This window comes from Oenanthe melanoleuca, chromosome 4, assembly GCF_029582105.1.
Source record: "Oenanthe melanoleuca isolate GR-GAL-2019-014 chromosome 4, OMel1.0, whole genome shotgun sequence".
Taxonomy (NCBI): domain Eukaryota; kingdom Metazoa; phylum Chordata; class Aves; order Passeriformes; family Muscicapidae; genus Oenanthe; species Oenanthe melanoleuca.
Genome location: NC_079337.1, coordinates 5,593,609 through 5,606,585, shown reverse-complemented (window position 1 = coordinate 5,606,585; position 12,977 = coordinate 5,593,609). Strand labels below are relative to the sequence as shown.

Sequence of the window (12,977 nt, the reverse complement as noted above, 5' to 3'; positions counted from 1 at the left end):
CAGTGCTTTCAGGAACAATATCATGCATAATTAAAAAGGGTTTTCTGGATTATGCTTTACTCAATACATACAATCCAAATGGCAATCAGAGAGGTCCTTTATTTCCTAAGAGGTTAAAATTTAGCAGTGCAGAGACCTAGGAAATACAGAAAAAAAAACCCTCCAAACAAAACATTTGGGGGAGAAAGAAAAAGAAGAAAGAAAAAAGCTTATTTAATTTCAGAATAGTTCTTGGTATTCTTAAAGCCCTGAATGAAGATTTATGTTGGTCTTTCTTGATCCAAACGGGTTACCTCTCTTTAATAACAAAGCTTTCTTTGAGAATGTTTAATGCTTATTGCTGCTGCCAGAGACAACCTCCTACTTTTTCAAGGTTTTGAAATATACTGGGCAGGTCCTAAGCTTTCTTTGGCATGTGAAGATAATTCATGTGTTCGACTACAAACCAAGTGCTCACCCAAAAGCACAGGAGGCCCAGATGATGTAGATTAGGAATAAACAAAAGGAACTGGAAAATTCTGTAGAGGTAACATTTTAATAACTGTGCTTCCATATTATATAGTGGAAAATACCTTGTGAAAAGTGAGTAGTCTGCAGAGGATCCTCTGCCTTTTGCTATAAAAAGGTTTTTTCTCTTGTCCCCTGACATGTGTACCCAACAGATAACACAGAAAATGCTAATCCCAGCTGCAGGCTGGTGAGAGGGGAAGAAAAGGAGTGAGACAGAAGTTATAAATCTGGGTCACGTACTCAAAGAGCATTGGCACAGTGAAGGCAGCAGATGCCCTGGAGAGAGGGTGTTCAATCTGTATTGCACACACAGAAAACAGCACACATGGTGGGTTTTTTCCCAAAACTTAGCATTCCTTCTGGAGTGCCAGGGCCTGCAGTGCCCCAGAAATACCCTTTAAAAGCCCCAGGCATAATTCCTGCCCTTGAAGCACTGTGCCACTGCTATGTGAATGGAGGAGATTCCAGCAGTATGCTCGTTTCCATGGAGTACATTGGAGAACAATGGAGCAGAAGACAAAGCTTGGATGGAGCTAACCCCCCAAGAAAGCTTTGGTTTAGTTAGAAAACTGAGACAAAGTGTACATAAAGGAATAAACTGAAATGGCTGTAAATAGCCTATGAAAACATGCTGCAAGAAAATAGTTTAGAACTCTTCTTCTTCATTATCCCACTTCACATTCAAGGGTATGACTGGAAAAGAAGATCCTCTATTTTTTTAAGAAATCCACAGACCTTACAGCAAATGAGCATGTTTTCCAGTTTAAATATTATGAGTATTCTTTAATGTTTGCACAGGCTCAGGAGTTCTGAGCCCATGTAATAGTCTGCAAAAAGATCTCACTTTTTATTTTTTTATTTATTTATTTTTTTTTGCTTTGCTGAGACTCCCACATGGCACAGAGTGTAAAACACTTTGCTGTGGCATGTTTAATAGGTTGCAGAGTAGGCAGTATGTGGCTCCTTAGAGCAACTGGGATGAAAGAAGATAAAATATGTCCTGCTTTCCCAAAGCAGATTGTATGGCTCTGTGGCTACCTGAAAGGAAAGACCACTTCCAGTTTAGCCACACAGACATAATCCGTGTGTATTCTTAGATTTATGGGTGGCTGCATTACCGTGCAATTAGTCTGGGTTACCCAAATGTGGGATCAGAAGGGGGGAAGAAAGGTTTGCTTCTCATTATTTTTTCCTCTGAGCATTCATCTGCTTTGCTCAGAGTTTCCTATACCTGATTCTTGGGTGTCTGTGGCCACCAACAGAGTTTCCCCCAGCCCAGGCAGTCTGGTTTAAATGTGTGTGCTGTACATTCTCCTGGTCCAGAGGGTTCTGCTAAAGGCATTTATCTGTTGAATGACGTGCAGACTGCCAGATTCAACAGATGACAGCTTAAGCACAGCACTAGTGACCACCAATGGTGTGCTTTTTATTTTGAGATCCTGCTTTTTCTTAGAGGAAAAAAAAAAAATGTAGCCATTATTGACTTTTTTTTTAAATTCTTTTTTCAAGCTGTTTCTTGTGTATTGGTGTATTCTTCTGCTCTGTCCCATATTAAGGACTGATCTTGATTTCATGTGCTCTAATTTAATGCTGCCCCTCCTCTAGCCTTCAGCAGTTGCTTGTGGTTTGTGCAGAAGTTTGGGAACAGATGTGACCAAACAGGCAAAGACACAAATAGATGATGCTGATTCTCCCTCCCTCCCTCCCTCCCTCTCACCTGTTGGCCATTTGCTGTCCTCTGATAAATTTAAGACATGAGGCAGTTCAGAAAACACACGGATCATGACTCCTTTTTGTTTTTCTTGCCCTTTTTTTCAGGTGGAGGTCTGTACAAAGGCAAGACAGGGGCAACACAGGGACATAAAACAAGCAGAGCCCTGAGTCCTCCAGCTTTGGTTAACTTTGCTGTCAGTCAGCAGCAACCTCATCATGTGGGTGCTGCTCATGGGTGCCCTGGCCTGGGAACTGCTTGGCAGCATTGTTTTGGGATGAATACTGCCCTGTACTGATGAAATGGAATGCAGTTCAAGGTAATCTCTTCAGAGGTGTCACGCTGTTCCCTTAGGAAGGGTTTAGAGACCCAGGAAATTAAAAAGTAGATGGATGCCAATGGGTAGAGGACATGCATCCTTACACAATTCTGCATATCACCACCATGGTCCTTCTCAGGGATTTTCTTAGGAAACAGCATATGCAAAGATAATAACCTCCCTGCTGGTACTGGCAGATATCTGCCTCTCTGGTGGACTCAGATTCATTCATATGCACAACAGGGGGGAAAGGATTATTTTAGCCTACTTATTTTCCTTCCTAGTTCACATCATTCACTGAGCATGTACAAATAGGAAGGATGCCAAGTTGTTTACAAGAAGATCAGCGATGATTTGAGCCAAAACTATCAGTCCAAGTGCCCTCAAACTGTAGGGATTTTCTGATGTGGCTGTGACTCCAAAAGCTGTGACTCAGCTCCATTTCTGAGCTGGAGTGAATGTCAGAATGAATACCTAAGAAAAAGCCCCATTCTGAGTTGTACTGAGAGCTCCCACTGAGTGCCAGACGTGACAAATCACCCTGACTCTGTCAGCATAAAACTTCCAAGACACAGGTAATGTACATCATAAATTTGAGCTGAGAAATTCTCTTTTGAGTGTTTTTCCTTTGAAAATCTTACTGAGCTCCTATCTCCTTCCCCTTGCAGACCACCCACAGATACCACCCACAGACCAGTCACCCCATGGTCTTTAGAGGTCATCTGTCATTCTCACTATCTCAATCCTGAGAGCATAGGTGCTCAGTCAGGAAAATAACTTCAAGCAGGTGCTTAATGTCAGAAACACAATTAATATCATTAGAATACTATTAGAATGAATATTGACATCTTAGTGTTTACTAAGCATTGGGATGTTGAATACATGTGTAATAACAAAGGAATGACTCCAGAGATGTATGGAGATTGGACATTTGAGAGGAGGAGTTCTTGCTGTAAAGAAATCAACAGGAGGCACAGCATCAGCTCTGAAACACCAGCATGGTACCAGGAATGTTTATATATATAAAGCAGTCAGGCAGTATCAGCTTCCAAAATGATGCTGTGAATCAGGGTATATTGTAACAATTTTTTTTTTTTTTTTTTTACTCTTCCCTTCAGATATTATATGGTGATTGAAACTGCAAAGCAGGTGAGTGGCAAGGAAGAATTTTCCAATCAATCAATCAAAATGAAAGAAAATATTTTGGGGATTCCTTATTATATTCACCCTCAATCTTACACTGCTGTATTTGCTTTACAGTACTCATGAGTGTGATACTTCTGTGCTGAGATACCTGAGATGTTCCTCTCTGCCTTCCTCCCTCCCTCCCACTGGAAAATTTCAAATTCACATCTTCTTTATTTTTTTATCACCTCTCACATAATTGCTCTTTACTTTCTTAACACCTTTGCTATGGAGCTGCTAAAAGTTTGAGTTGTTATTTCTATATTTTGTAGTGAGCATATTTGAAGGGCTATTTTTCCACAGCCTTTCTAAAAACCTATTTTCTCCTCATTTGACTCCATCCTTAAGACTTAGCACCTGTGCCTCTAGATATCCTCCTCTAAGAAGAGAAAATTATTTTTTATTTAAAATACATTGTTATTTTATTTTTAAAAACTGAAATACAGTGTAATGATGCTCATGATACACACATGTCTGAGGCTGACTACATGATATTATTGCTGTTTATTGCTCCTGTCATCTTTGATTTCCCCTCCTGTTGCAGCTTTCACTCCTTGAAGCTTGTCTTAATTCCAGGCCCAGATCCCACAAGTTCCACAGCTGCTTACCTTTAGTCGTGTGTGTATTCCCACTGATTCCACCGAGGATACACACACTTTAAATTAAGCACACGTGCAAGATTTTTGGGGTTAAATCATGGGAAACGTAGTCCACTTGTTGTTATTTTTCTCAGCTTCAGCAGTGGCTTCTGCAGGTGGTCAGACCTGCAGAGATTTGAACACCATTGTTGGGAAGGAAAAGGCAGTTGGATGGAAATCAGCAATATTTGAGAAAAGGTCTTGACAATATTAATAAGAGAATTTTTTTTTTTTTTTTTTTTTGCAGCAGTAATAGTGGTGGGAGCTTTCATATCAAATATTGCTCCAAGGCAGTAGAGCTGGCAAAGACTCAGCATTTTATTCTTATTTCTTGAGGAAATGCTCAGATCAGGGGCAGTTTTCCTCCAACACAATTTTTGTCATTGCCTTAAGTAAATCAGTGTCATCACAAGCATGGGGCAGGAGGGATAGGGGAAGTGGTAATTTGTAATTTTTGTTGGGGAAACACCCCCAGTATAACTGATGTTGTGTTGTTTGGCAGCTAGGAATGACAGCAAAAAAACCCAAACACCAGAAGGACAACAGAAGTTTCTGGGAAAAACTAAGGAGAAAAACCAGACTGAAAGGCAATCTGTTCTGCCAAGATTGACTACATTATTATAATTTGGTTTTCTTATTTTGTTTATTTTCTTCATATTTAAACTATTGCAACAAGAGCTGAAAATAACTCATATTTCAGTTTGCATTAAGCAGTACTGTAACAGCAACTTGATTTTAAAAAAAAGAAGCTCTAATTTATGATGTTCTAAATCACATTCCATATGATATCTGGAATTATTTGAATTAATTTAAACCAATAAAATGATTACATTTATTTGAAAAAAACATGCATTTTTACTTTTATTCCCACTAATGATACAGACTACCTGTGGCAGACTAAAAAATGAGAGAAAAAGAAAACTGTAGGAAGACAATAAAAAGACAGCTTAATTTTTCTTTAACATTTAATTCCTCTAGAAATGTAACTTTCAAAACATTACTGAAGACATATGGAAGTTCAACATGATCTTTAATTCCAGCACACCTTAAACACGTGTCTAAAAACAGCATCATTCCCAAAAGGCAGAAATTCTGAGCTGCCACCATCTCTGCAGCGCTGTTGCCAACATCTGCTCTGTTTATTTATCCTGGGAAGCCTCTGTGCAGGGGCAGGATCCCAGGGCAGCCCCGCTGGGAGAGGTGGGAGGTCCAGCTTTGCCTCCAGCTCATCCCTCCTGGCTCACCCCAGGAGGCTGCTCTTGGGAGGGACAGGGCTCCCAGCTCCAGAGCCTGCAGATCTGGGTCCCTGTTGGGAGTGGGAGCCCAAAAGACAGAGAAAAAGTGAGAGAGAGAGAAAAGCAGGCAGAGCAAAGAGTGTAATCCATCCTGAAAATAGTCCTTCAGTCTCAACCTTCTGCTGCACAGAAGGGCATGAGGTGATCTCAGCTTTGGAAATCAGATAAATTAGATAAGCTAATTAGTTTTTCTGCTATTTTAGAATCATTTTTGCTTATGTTTGATTTCCCAGTTTTATTCTTGTAATCTGTTGGTAACTTGATACCTTTATGTTTTAGAAAAAAAAAGTTCCTCCCATTCTACATTTCAGCTGTTAAATAAAACAGCAGCAATTCATGAGGAGCACAGAATCTCACAGGGGTGAATGCTCTGGGGATCTGGAGCCAAATTTTTTCACTGTCAAATTTTTGCCCTCTTCCCTGCTATCTTGCAGGCAGGCCAATAGTGATTAGGATGATCTGTTCTTCAGAGTATATTTATGTTTCCTCTGCAACAATACACATCTTCTCATTATTCTTTGGAAACAACACTATCTGCAAACCATCACTGTTCTCTCTGATATGTGCTAAATTTTGACAAAGACACAAAGAAAATACAAGTGTTGAAACAAGCTGACCTCTGGTACAAGAAGAGCAAATAAGTGAATGCTCTGGGATGTGTCTTTTGTTATTGCTAATTGTTCTTTAAACACCACGAGTCTCCTCTCAGTTTGGGAGACAAAGACCCCTCCAGTGCTACATCAGGCAGGACCAACAGCCTTGCTGGTCCAGCCTGATAAATCCATCAAGAGATGAGTCAGGCTGGCTGTTGATAGCAGCTCAGGTTTTGCTGGAGCTGATTTGGAGGGTTTTCTTCTGCCCTGCATCACTCATCTGTATCGTGTCAGGGAGAGCTGACCATGTACTCAGATATCAGGTAGTACCTGAGAGTATCCAGCTGGTTTGGATGGTGTCTGGAACCTGCCTCTTCATAAAACTCATCTTCAACAACCCCGAAGGATCTTCCTGTGTGGTTAATCCAGAAATTGTCCATGAGCCAAGAAGTTCAGAGCAACCAACAGCATGAAAACGTAATTCAAATTGCACATGGGTGCACACAGGAAGAGGTCTCAGGAATTGTGAGGCTTGACAGGAAAAAAGCATCTTGCCCCAAGTTGAGGGTGTTTGAGAGGTTTGTTTAACCTTCATTCTATTTGCACACGATTCCATGTTATTATTTGCAATACCATTGTATCAAAATGTGAATTTGCCATAGCAACCCAGGATACAAATGGGGCCTGCATTGCTTCCCCAAATTAACCACCTCCTTAAAAAGGACTAAAGGAGAGTGCACTGTGTAATCTGAACTCTTGCAAAATGCTATAAGCAAAACATACTTTAATAAACAACACATTTTCTCCAATTCTTAGAGTACATTTTATAAGAAAAGATTGCAATTACAAAAAAAGAGAAAAATGTCTATATATAAAATGAGCAATTTCAGCTTAATCAATTTTTCAGGAAACTGTTAACATTATGGAAGTACTGGCAACAGCAAGACCAATGTGGGACATTGACATGATGTGGGTGAGGATTTCTGTGTCACTGCCTTGTTTTTCCCCTGTAAGGAAAACAAACCAGTGACAAGTCATACATGTTCATTCATGCATTTTATTCTTTCCATTTATTCAGCCCTTGTGCCAGGAAAATAATGAAGCGTCCAGCAGATGACATAAATAAATATTTATTCAAATCCCCTGCTTGCAGTCATTACCCACTAATAAAATACCAGAGTCAGCTGGACTTCTGGAAAGCAAAATGCATCCAGAAATTTTGCTTAAGTTATGCATAATAATGATTGTTCAACTTTGAAAGTCTCATGTGGTTGTAAATGTTTGTGTGTGAGTCCCTGTGTGTCTGTTGATGTTATGTGATATAAAGCTCTTTTAAAGACTTTTCACATCCATTTCACTTTTCTTCTTGTTATTCTCAGGTACTTATCACTGAAACAAGATTTGTCCTAAGCACACATGAGGTTTTCTCTTGTAGATATCAGTTTTATAGGACTGATGCACATCCTTTTTTTTCCCTAATCAGAATTTGAAGAGGTTCAACCACATATGTCTGGCAGGAGAAAAAAAAACTGTATTAAAAGGGACAATCTTCTCACCTTCTTTGCAAATTATTTCCTATTATTCAAGTGACAAGGAAAATAAGGAAAAAAAAACCCAGATATTTGTTACTATTTTTTTAATGCAAGTCAAAAACCCAAGCCCTGTAGCTAGCAAGTAGTACAACAGGTGAGAAAATCCATCTCTCTCCACACATTTCTACAGATGTTTAGGAGTTTATTCTCCTTAGATGATAAATAGGAGCTTCTTCTGCTCCTACCAGAAGAAGCAGCCCCAAATATCTGATTTTTAAAATTGCTATACTGCTTTCAGATCACAGGCACCATCAACCTAGTGGGCACACCAGCCTTGCTGGGTATCCACAGAGACTCAGGCTGGTCCAATTCCTTTGCTTTCAAGAATTTTGTTCATTGTGAGCAGACTCCTGGAAATCTGGACACAGTATTCTTGCAGATAATTCCTGTCTTTTCCACTTTATTGCTAGTTGTCTCTTTTGGGACCTTTCAGCCTCAAATATCAGCTTTCCATTTGCAATTCATGATGCTAGCTGGAAATTTCACAGGACAAAAGCAGATCCTATGGACTGGCTTAATTCCACTATCCTTATTTTAGATTCTTGTGAGTTAAGGAAAACCACAGCAGGTTTGAATTTTGTTTTACTTTTTAATCTAAAGATACTGTTTGTTTTGGCTTAAAGGGAATTGTGAGAAATACCAATATATTTAAGTGCTTTCTGAGGACAGCAAGTGAACCTTAGCAGTGAAATCCTGCTGTATGTGAGGTTCTAAAATTGCAATGTGCAAATGCTTTACTGGGATGTAAGAATGTCCAAATGTGTGTAGTCCGGGGTGATATCCAGTCAAAAATGGCTAATGCATAAGGAAAAAGTTATTCTTGAAATTTAAAGGAATCAGTTTATACTCACATCTGATATTTCTAGTGACATCATGCACCATGAAACAGTGAAATCTAATAAGGCTGTGCACTTCAACAGAAGTTTGAAAATATGTTCAGAGAGACTTTACCTCACCTCTGCTGCCTGACTTCAGCCTTGAAATCTTAAATCTGACAGACAGCCACTTCTCTCTGGCTTCTTTTTCTACCACAGAGCAGCATCTTGGCTTTGCCCTCCCAGCCTGCATCAGCCATACCAACACTCTGAAATGCTCCAAACAGAGCACCCCCTGTATCCACTGGAAATACTAGAAGTCCTGATGCAATTTCTCAATCAAATAATGAAAGCAGATCCTGGTGAGTTAGGAACAGTGGACATTTGATTTCAGAGCTCCACACCACCATGCCTGCAGGCAGTATAATTTCATAGTTCTCAGAATATGTGTAACTCAGGAGTTACTCAGAAACATAAACTGCAATTCCTGGAGGTAAAGTAAAATATCCATTAGTTACATACATCAAGATTTGTCTGCTCTAAAAGAATATACATTACAGACAGATACCCCTGATACCTGACATATGGTTTACTTTTGGGGAATCAGTGCTGTGTAAGTATTAAAAAAATTGTTCCATTCTCAGCTTTATGCAAAGGCTGAATCTTGGTCTTCACAGAGTAAATTCATTAGTTTGAATTGTGTTTTTATTAATGCTAAAAGTCATGGGGGGAAAAAAAATAGCTAGGGCTAAACTGCACAATGTCTTGTTGTACCACTTGGAAAAATTTGCTTTTCCATACTTTAAGCTCCCTGTGACAAAGTCTGTCTTTCCAGCAGTTTCAGACTGTGTACAAGACAATAGAAACAATGCAGGAATATAACAAATTCTTAGTGATATTAGCATTGCCAGTGGATGCAGTTCCAGTCCATGGAATTGCAAAGTGTGTCCAGATGCTGCAATGATGCATATCTTGTAAATGCTTATAATGATAAACAGATAATAAAGGTTGAATTATTAAGTCAATGGTTTTGGCCTTGCTGACTGCAAGTTCTGGAGTGTACATGAAATAGACTGTCTCTACAGTTAGCTCTGTCTGGCTTTCTGCAAGCACCAAGGAGATTTGGGGTTCTGACTCTCAGTTCTGGGAATGGTCCCTCTGGGGCTGCATTCCAAACCACTGGCAGGTGCAAGTTTTAATGAGTAGTGCCCAAACCTTATATGATTTGACAATTTCTTCTTTGGTGGGTGGCAGATCAGCCCTTTTTTCCAAAGTGTAGGGGAGAGAAGGGGTTTTTTTAATGGTTTTGGAAGAAAATAATTGCAAATGATGGCCAGTTCCAACACAAAGCCCAGGGACAGATCTACAGGTACCTAACAGGAGATATAGACCATCCTCCTAATTTATCATCAATGTGCTTATTTATTGCATGATGTCCCACATCTCAGGCACTGCATAGACCAGCCTCCAAGACATCAACCCTGGAGAAATCTTTTAAACTCTATTCAATTAACATTCATTTTTAAAAACCAGTTTAGCATTAAGAAATAAATAAAGAAAGCAAGGTAACTGTACGGTTGGAATTATCTTGGCTGTGCCAAAGGATTTCTTGAATGTTCCTTAACTCTCCATATTTCCAGTTTCTTCTGTAAGAAAATTTGTCAGTTACTCTGAAACTATAGAGGTGTATCAGTACCTACATGATGTTAAAGATGGCCATCAGTGTTTTGTGAGCATGTGATGCACTTCATCATTATTAATGTTCCTAATGATCCAAAGATCCTATGATGGAAGGTGTAATGACATTTCAAGGTATTATTTCAAGTCACTTGGCAGTATTCCCAATTTTCCTGGTATCTTTGAATGACAGCAAATGAAGGTTAATTTGAAATTAAATTCTGACATGGAAATGTGTCTTCCTACTGGGCTGGGCATTGATGGGTAGGAATCTGTTACCATAAAGGGAGCTAGAAGGCAGCTGAATGAAACCCTAGACAAAAAGGAAGGGTTTTTTGTGCTAAATGACTTAAACTAAGGCACTTTGCCAAGGCATGTGTGCATCACAACCCACTGCTTATTTGGGTGAGGAAATGCCCCAGCATTTCCACTTCCAGCACGCTGACAGCTCAGCCCTGAGCCATCAATTATCCCCAGCAACGTGCCCAGGACTGGTGCTGCCACATGCACAGTAAAGCCTGCTGCCCACAGAGGCCCAGTTTTGGATCTGGATGCTGATTTTTTCTCTCAGAATGATGTATTTGAATGTGTTTAGCACAACAAACTGCAGGGCAGTGACTGCACGGTTCATAAACTGGCACCGATGCCTGCTCTTTTCTCCAAAGTCAAGTGTAAAGTCTGATGAAAAATCCATCTGAAGGCTGCATCACAGAAAAAGGAGGGCCCCAGATTATGAGCAGGATGTGCTCTAAAAGCCATGTGCTCATGTAAAAATGTGATGGAATATGGGCACGGAAAGTTCCGTGTGGATTTCACTCGGTGCATAGGGAATTCCTGGCATGCACATAAATTTATGATGCCAAGGGTCAGGGGGCTGTAAATATGTTTCCTAGCTGCATAAAGTAGGGTGATAAACAATGTCAAGAGCCCTGAAAAAAAAAGGTTTGGGTCAAACATGATATCTAACAAGTCTCACTTTTCTTTGCCCTGCCTACATGTTTTTATTTCTACAGCGTGAAACCAGTAACTCTTGTTTGACAGATCAGCCATGCTCCCTGAACAACCTGGGAAAATGTCCATGGCTATGCCTACCTGAGCATTTAGCACAAGCTGCAGCAGCAGCCAGCACTTGTTATTTATGGAAAAGACAGTGGAACAGTCCTAAGAAGCAGGATTATGAAAGCATACCAGGAGTATGTTACAGTTATCAGAAAAAATAGTTGTTTTCAAATTATCTCAGTGAGTTGACATACTCATTTTATTTCTTTTTTTTACTGTTGTAATCAGTGTTCAGGAAAAGATAAAACAGGAGAATTTTCCACCAGAAAATATCTCTGTATTATTATTATCTCCATCCTTAGCCAATTCATGCAAAGCAGACTCTAGTCCTTTTTTGCAAGATGTTTAATTTCCCACAGACCTGGATTATAGTAATGTTTTTTAAGTTTTGTGGGGTTTTTGCTCACTTTCTGCAAGGTGTACTTGAATAAAGAATAAAGGCCTTCAGCAAAGAAATATGGTAAATAAAGCACCTTTGCTCAGATTTTGCTTCCTTATTCCCAGGGTCTTTAAGTGTGAAGGAAGAATCTTGGGAGCTGAGAAATGCAGAAACAGTTGTCATAGTAATTGCCTACCATATATATATATATATATATATATATATATATATATATATACATATATATATATATATATATATAGAATTCATTAACTGGCCTGTTAATTGCTGGTGGCAGTATAACAGAGGCAAGAGAGTGAAAAGCTGTCAGTCTGTCTAAAAGGGCAGTCAAAAAGAAGGAAAATAAATACCTCCAAAGCATCACAAAATGTTCAGAAAAAATGTTTCCAGGGGAGGAGAAGGTTTCAATAAAATTATGACTTTAGCTCTGGAAAATAATTCAGTTAGAGCACAAGTGGTTGTCATAAAAATTGTGTATATTAGGAAAAATCACTATTGTCTGTTTCAAAATAGGAATAATACCTTCTAAGTATCTCAAATGTCAGGTTTTATTTAATAAACTTGGGCAAGAAATATGCTGTATAACCACATGATGTTTGTGGAATGTTACTATACATGTAAAAAATGCTGTAAACATAAGGGGCTTTGTGTGTATGTTTCTCTGTGAGAAACCCACTCCATCCTCTGAGAAAGTTTATCATCAAAAGGACAAGATAGGTTACAATAGGATGACATAAAATCCAGTTCTGCAGGATGTCACTGTCTTGCTATCACAAGGACTGCAAATTGTCTGACACAGTCACTGGAGCACTTTGCAGGAGATAAGTGTTCCTTACACCCTTAACATTTTTAGAAATGAGAAATGAGTGTGTATTTCCCATGGACAGTTGCTGATGGTGCTTGGGGTTTATGTGGGACAGCAGGCTAGAGGTGTTGCCTTTATAGAAAAGCTAGGAAAAATGTAAAATTGTGGAAAAATGTAAAATCTTGCACAGGAGATGCACATGAGACAAGAGTGAGCAGTTTGGGTTTCCTACTAAATGCAGCTGCAGGCAGGCTGGAAAGCTGCTGCTTTTGCAAGGGCATTGAAGAGCACACACAAGCACATTTTTGTCTCAGTTACTGGGTAGGTGTTAACAAACCAGCTGGACCGTGGATGGAATTGGTTTTTGCCTATTTTTAG

The 12,977-nt window shown here is 39.4% G+C and overlaps 1 long non-coding RNA gene across 1 annotated transcript; it reads left to right on the top strand.

The window, feature by feature from the left end:
- The first annotated feature begins 2,383 nt into the window (after window positions 1–2,383).
- Window positions 2,384–5,106, top strand: LOC130252523 (uncharacterized). The gene is made up of 3 exons (XR_008840374.1): window positions 2,384–2,540; window positions 3,659–3,689; window positions 4,866–5,106. It is a non-coding gene; the product is annotated as an uncharacterized LOC130252523 (long non-coding RNA).
- Window positions 5,107–12,977: the final 7,871 nt, after the last annotated feature.